We start from the raw sequence: 13735 nt of genomic DNA, 5'->3' as shown, positions 1-13735 counted from the left end.
GGAGTCACACTTAGAGCACCTCACGCTGAACATCTAAAACTAGCTTTTTGGAAGATTTTAGTTCTATCCCTTCGGTGCGCGTGGTTGTTCCCGCCGCGCAAGGGGATATGGCGTGGAAAATCTTCAACAGTTTTTATACTTGGATGTTTTTATGTAATTTTTAATCAATGTAATGTATTTGTATTAAACTTTTCATGCGAAATGAAAATCTTTGAATGTTTGCAATGGCCCGTGCTTAATTATCAATCCCCACTCGTGCGCGCCCGGCTGTTTCCGCCGCTCAGGGCCGGGTGTGACAGATGGGGTGTCAAAGTTTACCCTTGACTGCCAAATGCCTAGCTTCCGCTTTTTATTTAGTCGGGCGGTGAGGACGTTGTCTTCTCTCGTCTTTTAAGTGTAGAGGTTTGTGCTCTGTGGGAGATCTCTACCCAGTTGCTTTTCCGTTTCCGCATAGCGTTTTGCTGCTGTCATGATGGCATCCCATGTGGATGGCATGCCATCTTTACCCGTTAGGGTGCGGATGAGCTCTGGGTCATGCGCGCCCTGGATGAAGGCTGCGCGAACAAGATCTTCGCTGATATTGCCCAAACTTAGCTTCTTTGAGTTGAAGCGAGTGATGAAGTTTGGCAGAGATTCATCTTCTTCTCGTATGCATTTGAGGATTGTCCATTGCTCCTCGGTATACTTCCGTTGCTGGCTGAAGTGTTGGCTAAACTTCTGCTGGAAGTCTGCCCAGTCGTAGATGTGGTTGACCGGTAGACGATCAAACCAAGCTCTAGCAGCCCCAACAAGCGTCATTTGAAACATGTAGCACCACGTGGGTTCCGTCCAATTGCTGACGGTTGCCCCCGCTATGAACCTGTTCAAATGATCGTCTGTATCAGATATACCGTCATATGTGCCTATGTTAGGCATTTGTTTGGCACTCTTTGGGGCGATTGCTTCCGCAATGTCCCTTGCAAATTTGGACGTTCCTGCATTTGCAACGTTTGGTCTGAACGTTTTGGAGAAGTCTCGTGGACTTCCTCCTGTGCTTTTTGGTTTGAAGGCTTGTCCAAAATGCCTTTTCGGTTGGGATTCCATTTCCTTACGCTTCCCTTTTGCCCTATGGCGAGGGTTCGCGTCGGAGTCGGATTCCTCCGAGTCATCCTCTCAGTATTCGAATTCGTCGGCCTGTTGTACGGAACGCAAGCGTTCGTCCAACTCAGCCTGGAATTCCTTTTGTCGTGCCTCCGCCCATGCCTTAACTTCATCGAGAGTTTGGCGGGGGAGTCTTCGTTTCTCAACCTGGATATCAGTGGATCCCAGTAGGCGATCATTTACTGCACTTGCCCCAGCATGAGTAACTGGGGTAGTGTTCGTAAAATTTACTTCACTTGCCCCGGCTTGGGTAACCGGGGTAGTGTTTGTAAAAACTGTGTTACCGGTATTCCCCCCAGTAGCTGGGGTTGTGGTTACCGGAATTTCTCTAACCATCTTTGTAGAAGTTTGAAAAACTGGAGAAAAATGAAGTTCTAGCTTTATGCACGGATGGCGCCAATGAAGAAACACTAACCGGTTTTCGGACAGATTACTGGTAACTTGGGGGGTTAGATAGATGTTTCCCACGAGGGGTTAGACCCTTTGAAGATGGTTCTTCTGATAACCTGCAAAACAGACACCGTGAGCTCGTCACTGAGAAGGGGGGGTTCCTCCTTGTGACCACCCTCCGGCGTGAGAATCAGACTAGATTGCTCTTTAAATATAAAAATATATTAAGAGATTGCTAGAGCAGATATCAGGTATAGTATGATGATAATGTAATAAGATATGATAAGATGAGATGGTCATACCATTTGTGGTATTTATAGCCGAAGGTAGGTTTCCAAGGAGGTATGGCCGGCTGCAACAGTGTTCCTGTTCCACCAACAGTAGCCTACGCACGTGCCCTGCTGGTAGTTGGTGGGTAGGTAGCGGCTGATAGCGACCAGGCCTGCTGTATACTATTCCTTTTCTACCAACTGCCGGCTACGCACGTGGTATGACAATAGTTGGTGAGTAGGCAGCGGCTAATAGTGACATACAGTGTAGGAGCATGCTGCTCGCCATACTGTTGTCCATAAGCTGTCGTATCTTTAGTCAGATCTTTTTCCCATACCTCGTCAGGTATAGTACAGAAGATCTTCCCGTATCGTACGGACTGGCTTATTTGGGCGGGAGTATTCCCCCTCCCGCCCTTATGCGGGATTGTTCCCGGCTTCGCTCATTCCTTCAGGTGACACTGAATGATTGAGAGCTAAGTGCCTTGTGCGTGTAGCCTTGCTGCGCGGGTGGCCTTCCCTAATGGCTTGTATCCGAGGCTGCAGGGACAGGCGGAGTCCTTCACCATTGGGAGGCATTTCCTGCGGGACCAGCTTGCGTACTGCGCGTAAGGACGTCACGTCTCTGAGCATGGTTGGTCCTGCGGATCCAGTTGGTTTCTGCGCAGACGTCCCTGTTTAAAGTGAGTCTTGCGGGTCCAACTGGGCTCTGCTGGGACCTACCTCTTCATGAGTCTTACCAAATTAATCTCATCAAATAGCTGATATGAAAATTCTATAAAATATGGATATATTAAAAATAATATCCTATTTTATTTAAAAAAAGATATTATTTATAATTAAGAAACAATTTTATAATAAAGAAAATAAACGGTAATGGGTATCACCCAGATAGTTTTTAAACCGGATTATAACATATCATTTATTTGTAAAACCATTTTATCATCAAACCTCAAGTATATTAATTATTAACTTTCTTACAATAAATAAAATTAAAATCCAAATATATATATTTAAATATTAAAAACGAATAATGTAAAACAACCCCCGTAATACGGGAAATAAAATCTAGTTAAGTGATTAAACAAGACATAATATTTACATAATATTTAAGTGATAAAACAAGCTTTGAAAAGAGTTCAAAGTTTCGTAAACTATTTAGTAGTGTCAAAAAATTAACGGAAAAGAAAATTATTTATAAATTAATTACAAGAGATAAAACCATCAAATTAAGCTGATGATGTTTCAAATAGGAGTAAGTCTGACCTCTGACCATAGCCTCCAAATCTGCTTTTTTGACTCACACGTGCATCTTAATTCTCCTTTGAAAATCCCACTAACTTCATATATTCAACATTCTTGACTATTTTTTTCAAACATATATATAATCAATCAACCCTCTTCTCCAACTTCAACCCAATACCAACTTAATAATATTTACATCTTAGTAATCTTACTCTTAACAGCCACTATTTTAAATAATGGACTCTTCATTATATTACAACACTTCAAATTACAACCAATACCTTCCCTTCAATGAGAATGATTCCCAAGAGATGCTTCTCTACGGAATGCTTCCTGAGTCATCTTACCCTGACCATATGACCGCATCCGGCTCAGCCGAAAAGACGGGTTACCGAGGGGTTCGTGCGCGGAATTGGGGAAAGTATGCGGCCGAAATAAGGGACTCGACACGGAACGGTGCTAGGGTATGGTTGGGTACATTTGACACACCGGAAGAAGCTGCTTTAGCATATGATCAAGCCGCGTATGCCGCGAGGGGTTCACTGGCTGTTCTTAACTTTCCAGTGGAAACCGTGTGCGAGTCGCTTCGAGGAATGGATTACGGGTTTGAGGAAGGCGGTTCGCCGGTTCTAGCGTTGAAGCGGAGTTATTCGATGAGAAGGAAAGCTGCCATTAGAGAAAAGAAAAGGAAGGAAATGAAGCTGGATGAAGATAATAATAATAATTATAATATTATTAATAATAATAATAAGAATGTGGATGTTGTGGTGTTTGAAGACTTGGGTGCTGATTACTTGGAGGAGATTTTGAGTTTGTCTGAGAGTACTAATTCTGGTTATGGTGAGAATCAACAAGAAGATGATGTATACAGTAGATATTATAATTAAGCTCAGTGTGTGTGTGTGATATTATTGGTTGTCATGGACATTGTTTTTGTCCTAACTTTTCGTATGTTTGTTTGTAAAGTTGAAGTGATTGATTTAGTCAATATTTTATGTGGTGGGATGTTCTCTTAATAGACATTTTTGTTATTGGACCTGGATAAAGAAAATTAGTAAGGCTGAGGGGTGTGTGGGGCTTCAGCGGGGGCGCGAGAGCCCCTCCGCTCGCGCCCCCAGGCGCGAACACCACACCACCGGGGCGCGAGAGGGGCGCGAGCACGGAATTCAAAGCAGGCGCAAGGTGGTTCGCGGGACCAGTATGGCGTAAAGGGACATTGGGAGACGTGAAAGAGCCGTTGGGACATGAGAAATGAGCCGTTGGGCTCTTTAATTTAATAAAAAAAAAGTGTTCTTCCTATATATAAACCCAAGATCACATAAAACAATTACCACACCCAAAATCACATAAAACAATTACCACAACTTCAAAAAAAAACCCAAAATCAACCCATCTTCCAAACTTTTTTTAAAAAACATGTCTGGAAATTGGTACCCAAACATAGATTCAGATTATATTGACGACGATTTATGGTCGTCACCGCACCAACCGATGTTTTATTCGGAGCCGCAACAATCATCCGGCTTTCAACCATCCAACATACAACCGTCTCCTAACTTTGTTGTTCCGGAGACACAAGAATCACACGGTGAAGCTACGGGACAAAGAAGACGCGCCCACCGGAAAAAACAAGTTGCAACGGACGGGTCGGGACCGGCTTCGACTCCGAGGACGAAACGGAAAACCACTCCGTGGTCATCGGATGAGAAGGAAGCCTTGTGTCGGGCTTGGATAGTCATTTCTGAGGATCGGCGCTGCGGTAATTGTTTTAACGTTTTTAAAAATGATTTTTAATAAAAAAGTTAAATAAAAAAGTTAAATGACTTACAAATTTATTTATTTCTTTTGCAGCCGACTACCAAAAGAGCAACATTTTTTGGACAAAGGTTAGGGAGACGTTCTATACGCTCGTTGGGAGTACAGAGCGGAACCCCGATATGATTTCGGGTCGGTGGTCCGAAATCAGAAAATTTGTCGGCTTGTTTACTAATCTTTTCAACAGGAACAGCGGTCGTATGAGACCAAGTGGCAGTGATGATTTGGCGGTTTACAATTTCACTGTCGAAGAGTGGAAGCAGGAGTGTTTGCGGAGGTATGGGACGGTGAAGACGTGGGACGATGTAAAGTTGTGGGAGAGGTTGAAAAGGTGTTCCAAGTGGGTTGAGCTGGTGGCGCCGGACGTTGATGCGGAAGTACGGCCGAAACGGACTAAAACAAGTTCGTCCGGAGCGTATAGCACTTCAATCGGGTCGGATTGCCGCGTTGGATTCGACCTAAACATTGCGGGGGAGGAAACGTCTTCACCGCCGAGGAGGCGGCCATTGGGAAGGGACGCCAAGGGGAAAAAACCGGCTGAGGGGGGAGCCGTAAACATCGTCAATCTTGTTGAATCCCTCAATAAATTCAACAAAACCATGGAGGTGGTCTCTAATGACAAAAAGGAAAAAAGTCGAATGAGAGATTTGGACTTCCTTACAAGAGACTTCAGTAACCTAAATCCGGTCGATCAAATGCTGATGGAAAAGCAAAAGGAACGTATCCGAAAGAGGTTGATCGAAGAAGACCAAGCCGAAGAATAAGAATAATGTTTTTTTAGTACTTTAATTTTTATTTTATTTTTAGATATTAATGTGTTTTTTTTTAATGTGTGTTTTTTTTAATAATTTATGAGTTTTTTTAATAATACGTTTTTTGAATATATTTATAAAAAAATAAAAAAAAAAATCCGCTGGAGCCCCCTGCTGGAGCCCCTCCACACCAGGGCCAGGGGCTCCAGCGGGGGCTCCAACACCCCCCTTATCCAGTTTCTCTCTCTGCCACACGTCACAATATTATTGGCTGGAGCCCCCACTCGCGCCCCCGTTAGAGCCCCCCACACCCCTCAGCCTAAGTGAGACAAGACCAATGCTTTATATTATTTTTATATTTGATGTCCCTACATCCCAACAGCCAATCACATAGCCGTCATAGATAATCAAGTTTTATAAAAGCTGTTTTAAAAGGATATGATATTCGTACATTATCTCTCAAAACTCATAACTCATACACCCTACATACGATTGTATAGGAGTTATACAATCGTATAAAACTCTACGTGAAAAAAATACACATAAGTACATTGGCGTACGAAGACTGGAAGTCAGATTGATAGTATTCCCATATGATCGTATGAAAACAAAAAAAAAAGAATTGATTGAGCCGGATGTGTTAAGAGTTGTGATAGTATACGGATATGATTGCTAAAGGAAATATGATATAATATTCCGTACATGCTTATCCTCGTTTTACGTAATGGCACGCTACAATATTTCGGACGCGATATACTATTCTATGTATTATTTGACTCAACACAATATTCCGGACGTGATATAATATTCTACCGGTTTTAATATATAAAAGGTTAAGCCTTTTTTCAAAGTTATAATTTCTCAAATAAGCTATACCCAAAGTTCTGAATATTAAATGGGTAGTTAACACACGCATCTTTAAAGTTATAATTTCTCAAACAAGTTATATCCAAAGTTCTTATGGTCTTCTTATAAAAAATAAATAAAGAAAGAAAAAAAAACTCATACGATCGTACAGGAGTTATACTATCATATGGAATGTTCCTGGACAGCCGACCAAAGGCTGCGAAAAGCTGACAAATTATGCAGTCATATACGATCGTATAAGTGCCATACGATCGTATGGAGTTCAATGGTGTATGGATAACCAGAGCCTTTTAAAAGCAGCGTTAGAGCTATTTCCAATATTCGAGCGAGTCTTTTCGGAGACGGAATGTCAATCTTTCATACTGATTTTGACGTTCTAGACCTGACTTGCCTATAAACACCATCAATAAGGAAAAATCCACCACTGAAAAACTCTTCCTTAAGTCAGATTTTGAACCAAAGACTATAACCTTCTAAGTTTTAACCATCACTCAATACTCCATTGAACCAGAAGCCAACAATACGTATTACATTTTCTATTGTTGACAATTAATTAGGAGAACTGAAACTATGTGTGATTGGCATATGCATACAACACGAGATAGTAGTATAGTTTGTTTAAGTAATAAACTAGAATACAAAATATAATATATATATATATATATATAGGGTTAAGTTAAAATAAAAACCACCTGAGTTGTGAAAACTCTAGAAACTCATTCTCAACCACATGTTTTTAATTAAAGATTAAATCATGTGGTTTACAATTAAAGTTAATAAACAATGTAAAAACAAATTTACACTTTATCTCTCCTGAAAACATATATAAAAATTAGTAAAAAAATATCAAAACATTTTTTTTAATGTTTCGATGTTTTGTATTAAATGTAACAACATATATTACATATAACAAAAAAAACGATGTTACATAGGGTTTTCACAACTCAAAAGGGTTTTCATTTTTAATAGGGAGAGGATCAAGAGAAAACTCATCTTCAGAGAGAAAACTTAAAAACTCCTAAATAATTATTTTTAATTAAAAATAAGAAAATATTTTTAAAATTCTGTTTTTGCCATTATTCTTATATTTTCTTTCCCTTCACTCGAAAAAATTAAAAAAAATTAAAAAAAAAAACTCGTTGTAATGCACATACGTATTACTGTGCGAAACCGTTGTATTACATATGTGTATTACTATGTATTTTTAAGTTCAACAGTGTTTAATTGCATATATTCAATATTTGTGTATTGTATATGTGTAATAGTGTTGTATTATATATAAAAAAAAATAATAAAAAAAATAAAAATCGATGTAGTGCAAATGTGCGTTAATGTTGTATTACACATGTGTACTAATGTGTATTCGATGTGCGTATTAGTCTTATATTACATATATACAATAGTGTGTATCAAATATGTACAATAGTGTTGTATTCTATTCAATACAATACTTTTGCATATATGCAATGCACACTATTACATATGTGCACTACACCGACGAGGTTACCGACAAGTGTTTTTTTTTTGAACCAATAACAACATATAAGAATAATAGAAAAAAAAAGAAACTTCAAAAAAAATTTTAAAAAAAAGTTAAAAATAGTTTTTAAGAGTTTCTAAGTTTTCTCTTTAAGAGAAGTCTTCACTTGAACCCACCCCTATATATATATATATATATATATATATATATATATATATATATATATATATATATATATATGGGGATCATCAGCCTTGTGTGAACTCGTGATACTGAACTAGAAAGTTAAAGGCGTTTTTTTGGAGTGTAAAATTAAGCAGGAGAGCTGATTTCTTACTCCACGAGAAATGGAACAATTGAGAGATAGATCTCATCCCTCTTACATCATCTTAACCTCTTAATACTCACTATGCGGACGGGTTATGTAATTTTGAATGAAAAAAAAGAAGTGAATTCAATTTTATGAAATTAAAGTAGAATTATTTTATACTAACATTTGATGTTTGACTATGCTAATAATGTTCACATGAATAGTAACATTGATGAAAGTGTTCAAAAATTGAATCATTTAGATGAGATTTAAAAATTGAGAAATTGATACAGCGTTTTTGCCATACTATGAAATTGATCAATTAGATAAAATATGGTTCTAACAAATGCATGTGTTACATGTATTGTAAATTTGTAATGTATTAAGAGAATTCTGATTTGGAATTTATTTTTATTGAAAGTTAGATGAAATAAGCCCCGATTACAAACCAAAAGAATTTCTTGATTAGATGTTTGACTCATCAACATTAACATATTAACTAAAAGATCATAATTGATTACACTGAAATATGACAGTCAATTTTAGTTATCGATATGTGTTGGGTTTGAGCTATAGTAGTTTGATCATAAACTACTTGATATCAGATCGCTAAAAACTACGATATGTGTAGGGTTCTTATTCGGACGACATGATGTCGTCTATATAGGGTCAACCTGAGGGAAAGAGGCACCCATGGGTATTACCCATGCACCAGCCAATTATATACTGCCATCTCATTTCCACCCTTAGTTACCCACGAACCACAAAGTTACTGGCAACACATACCCACAAGTACCCTAGTACTTTATTAATTCATTTTAATTATTCAAAAGTCAACAATAAATCAATTTTGTGTGGTAAATCTTTGCCATAAAATGAAGCCATGAACCTTACCCACATTGGGGTGGGGTGGTGTTACCATGTGGGTTGGAAGCCATACACTCTACCCATATGAATGCCCATTCCCCTCTGATAGAGAAAATTTTAAAATGACAATAATTTTTTTACAAAATTTCATATTCAAAATTCTATTTACATATAAATTTCCAATTGTATAAGATAATGACGTTTTTATCCACACTTAAAAGGATACTTTCATACTTGCAAGAAAAAATCCCAAAATCATTTGATGAGAGATTTTCAAAATGACCGATTTCTTTTTAGATTTCATAAATGTACATTCAAAACCGTCGGTGGAGACGAGTTTCGAACCAAATCCGTCGGCCGACAACTTTTGAACCAAACCCGTCAGCTCAGATAACTTTTGAACCAAACCTGTCAGCTCAGACAACTTTTGAGTCAAACCTGTCGGCTCCGTCCATTTTTGAGGAAACATCAAGGATTGTTGAAAAATCAAGTAGAACCCACAAGTATAACCAACTCATTTTCTTCCCAAAACCCATCTTCTTTACCACCCCACTCCGGCAATCATTCAAACTCCGGTGGCCATCCCTACTCTAGCAACCCTGAGGACCACTCTTCATCACATCCAAAAAATCCAATGAGTCTCTCTTTCTTATGGTGATGCAACGGCAGTGTGGCAGTTCTGTTGGTTTTATGGTATTTACCGAAAGTTGTAGATAGTCAGAAAAAATATGTCGGAATAGCTTGAAGGGGAATGATGGAAAGTTGGTGGGTATCGATGGATTTGGGTGCAAACTTGGTCTTCCACGGGATTTCAAACATGACGAGTTCGATTCAAAAGTTGTCTGAGCCGACATGTTTGGTTCAAAAGCTGTTGGTCGACGGATTTGGTTTAAAACTTGTATCCGCCAACGATTTTGAAGGGACATTTATGAAAACAAAAAATTTTTAAAAAAAAACCATTTTAAAAAAACCTACCCTTAAATGAACTATTTTAAGAACTTTCTCATACGTACTTAAATCTACACATAACGTTTGAATTTGTACTTGTAAAAGTATTATTATAAAAATTCAACAAAGAAAATGTTGACTGAAATTGAAAATTACTTGCAAGTTGCAATGATGTGATTTTGTGTTCACACATACACTGAACAAAAGTTAATCTCAAATGCAGCCCAACCAACCCTACCAAAGATCATTGTCCCACAGTGTATACTTACTGTTTCAAATCAAAAAACTGACACAGTGAAGTGAATCTTGGTACTGAGAGTATGAGCTAGTTAGCCACCACCATCTTTTTGACCGACACGTGCGTGCGTCAATAAATTCTTTTGAAAATCCCACTAACTCCCAATATATCAACTTTATATTATTTTCATACAATAATCCATTTGTCCGCCTATAGCTATATATATAACACCTTCTCGAATATCGTTACATGCACCAACTTAAACTTGCATGATATTAACCCAACATCCAAATATTCAAATGGATTCTTCATTCTACACATACACTTCAAACGAAATCCTCCCTTTCAACGAAAACGACGCCGAAGAAATGACTCTTTTCGGAATGCTAGCCGAGTCGTCTTACCATGATCACGACTTGTCGAGCCAGACAACGACTAGTCCACCACAAAAGATTAACTACAGAGGGATCCGCCCTCGGCGTTGGGGCAAGTACGCAGCGGAAATAAGGGATTCCACACGAAACGGGGCTCGGGTTTGGTTGGGTACGTTTGATACACCTGAGGAAGCTGCTTTGGCATATGACCAAGCTGCATTTGTGGCTAGAGGTTCAATGGCGGTTCTAAACTTTCCGGTTGAGACAGTCTATGAGTCGCTTAGAGCGATGGATTACTCGTTTGAGGAAGGGAGTTCGCCGGTTTTGGCATTGAAAAAGAGTCACTCCATGAAGAGAAAAGCTAAGAGGAATAAAGATGTATATGATGACAATAATGTGGTGGTGTTTGAGGACTTGGGTGCTGATTACTTGGAAGAGATTTTGAGGTTGTCCGAGAGTTCAACTGGTTCTTGGTGAGACTGAATCAATGTGACTAGAATAATATACAGTTGATCCAACAACAGTGGTTAGCTCACTAGCTCACTGTGTTTGTATGCTTGTAACTTTTGTTTATCATGCACCTTTCAACGTTTTCTTTTTTTTTCTTTTCTTTTTTATGATTGTTTTGTTGTAAAGTTAACTTAAAAAGTATCTGATGGTCACTATTAATCCTTGGATAACACGTGTCTACCACCTGCCTATATTTCATAACTAGTATTGACGCACCCCCGCGTTACGGCGGAGGTGTAAAACTGTGTATTTACTTATCCACTCCACTCGAAAGAATGAAGTTATCACCACTGCCTTCGTTCGTCATCTCCTCTCCCGTAGCCAGTAACTAACGTCAATCATTAAGAAAACTGAACAAAAAGTAGACGTAAAAACGTTGAACCACACACGCTCGTTGCATCATGTTAACATATAGAAATTAGACCAAAACATAAAATATAGAAAAAAATAACCAAGTCAACTTAACATCTTCACGTTGCGATGGGGCCGTTAAACGGGAAAAATAGACAAAAATGTTCAACAACACACAAGCGTTGCAACGTGTTAACTCGTTAAATTCAAACGTAAACATTAAACAATATGTACAACCCCTAAAGCATGAGGTACAACTTTAGAAGCCTAAGAACTCCCAAAATTGTAATATATATAATAATTTATTCTTAGCAAAAATAAAAAAAACGTAAGGGCACCCACAACGCTATATGGTTTGTGCAACCCAATGAGATGACTTGCGAGAGGACTTTAGTGTTGTGGGGTTGATGGATTTTTTTTAAACTAGTAGGTTTTACCAAAAGAAAGTGGACTTTAGATGTCCGACAAGAGTGTTAATAGGTTTTAGGTGTTCCTTCATCTGAGATGGAGAAACTAATATAATGGCGCATCAACTCAGCGGTGACATGTAAGTTAGAAATGACTGAATCAACCATCCAAGATAGCTGGTTCCAAGATTCCTCCATTGGGCACATGCATTGCAGTTTAACATGAAATCCTTCATATGAGATGGAGGGATTGAACTCCATTTTTTGATATGAAGTGTCATTAGGGGGGGGGGGGGTAACTTGAAAACGAGTGAAACTCTCCATATGAGATGGAGGGATTTAACTCCAAGTTTTCAGTTTTTGCACACTCACGTGTATGGTCTTGGCCACATGACGTACACACTTTTTTGAAGAATAGAGACGAGAGATTTTATAAAAAGCAGCATGGTGTGAGCTTTTAAGACTTACATATGTCTAAGTTTTTAATTGATGGTATACAACCTTACATCATAAATTCTTACTATTAATTTTCGATCGGTCAAGGATGTGCAAACAACAACATATTGACCACAAGTGCAAATCGCTATTAAGAATCTACTATGTAAGGCTGTATACCATCAATTATTAGACATGTGTATGTCATGAAAGATCACCATGTTGCTTTTATAGAATATCTCGTCTATGTTTTTCAAAAAAGCGTGTACGCTGTGTGATCAAGACCACACCCGTGAATGTGTCAAATTGAAAATTTGGATCCTTCCATCTCATAAAGAGGGTTTCACTCATTTTCAAGTTACCACCTATGAATTTTCATATGTCTTTTTATATGTAAGTTTGCTAAAAATAAAAATATGGAGTTCAATCCCTCCATCTCATAAGGAGGATTTTATGTTAAGCTGTCATGTGACACAAGAGAGGAATCTTGGATCCAGCCATCTCAGATGATGGATTCAGTCATCTCCAAGTTACACGTCATCGTTAACTTGGCGTGCCATTAGATCAGTTCCTCCATCTCAGATAAAGGAACATCTAAAACACATTAACACTCTTGTCAGACACATAGAACCCACTTTCTTTTGATAAAACCTACTAGTTTGGGAAAAAAAATCGGGTATATATGGTGTGAGGAGGGTTGCGGCTGCAGACTTGGAGATGGACTGGAAAAGTGGGCCACCCTCTCTCTCTCTCATGTATATATACATGTATATTATATATATACATCTATACTATTTTTATGTTGTTTTTGAATGTTTGATGTTATGAAAAAGAAAGTAGAGGTTTTGATCAAGACCGCACCCTTGAATGTCAGCATGTTATTGGATGTTTCACAAAATTAAATAATATTTTTTCATTAACCTAATATTTTTTGTATTTAAAAGTATGTCAGTCTATTTATTGTGTTGTACAAAGGTTGTGTGGACATAAGATAAAATATAGACCATGTATGGAGAGTAAAGCGTGGCGTGGCACCCATATTTGAACTAACGAAATCATGAGAACAAATTTAAAGTGGTTTTTATTTGTTTTTATTGCTTAATTTGAAGTTTGTTTTTCGTTCCAAAATGTAGCCAATAGTAGTCGTATTATGCCTTTTTTAGTATTACAATTCCAAGTTACTTTAAAGTTCAATTCAACAATCGTTTTCACCTTCATCCCGACTAGTTTCATGACTTTGTCCTTGTGTCGCCCTTCTTGTGACAAAAGGAACCCTCTCTAAAGACAATTCCTACAACCAACATTGAGTCTAGATTCCTACATCTAAAAATTCCGAT

At 38.2% G+C, this 13735-nt stretch overlaps 2 pseudogenes; both read left to right on the top strand.

The window, feature by feature from the left end:
* Positions 1-3276: 3276 nt before the first annotated feature.
* On the top strand, positions 3277-4043 carry LOC143591881 (ethylene-response factor C3 pseudogene; annotated as a pseudogene).
* Positions 4044-10592: 6549 nt separating this feature from the next.
* On the top strand, positions 10593-11172 carry LOC143591880 (ethylene-responsive transcription factor 1B pseudogene; annotated as a pseudogene).
* Positions 11173-13735: the final 2563 nt, after the last annotated feature.

Source organism: Bidens hawaiensis, unplaced genomic scaffold (genome assembly GCF_021521415.1).
Source record: "Bidens hawaiensis isolate Kalapana, Puna unplaced genomic scaffold, B.hawaiensis_p1.1 tig00040123_1, whole genome shotgun sequence".
NCBI classification, from domain to species: Eukaryota; Viridiplantae; Streptophyta; class Magnoliopsida; order Asterales; family Asteraceae; genus Bidens; species Bidens hawaiensis.
This window is presented reverse-complemented; position numbering and strand designations above follow the sequence as displayed.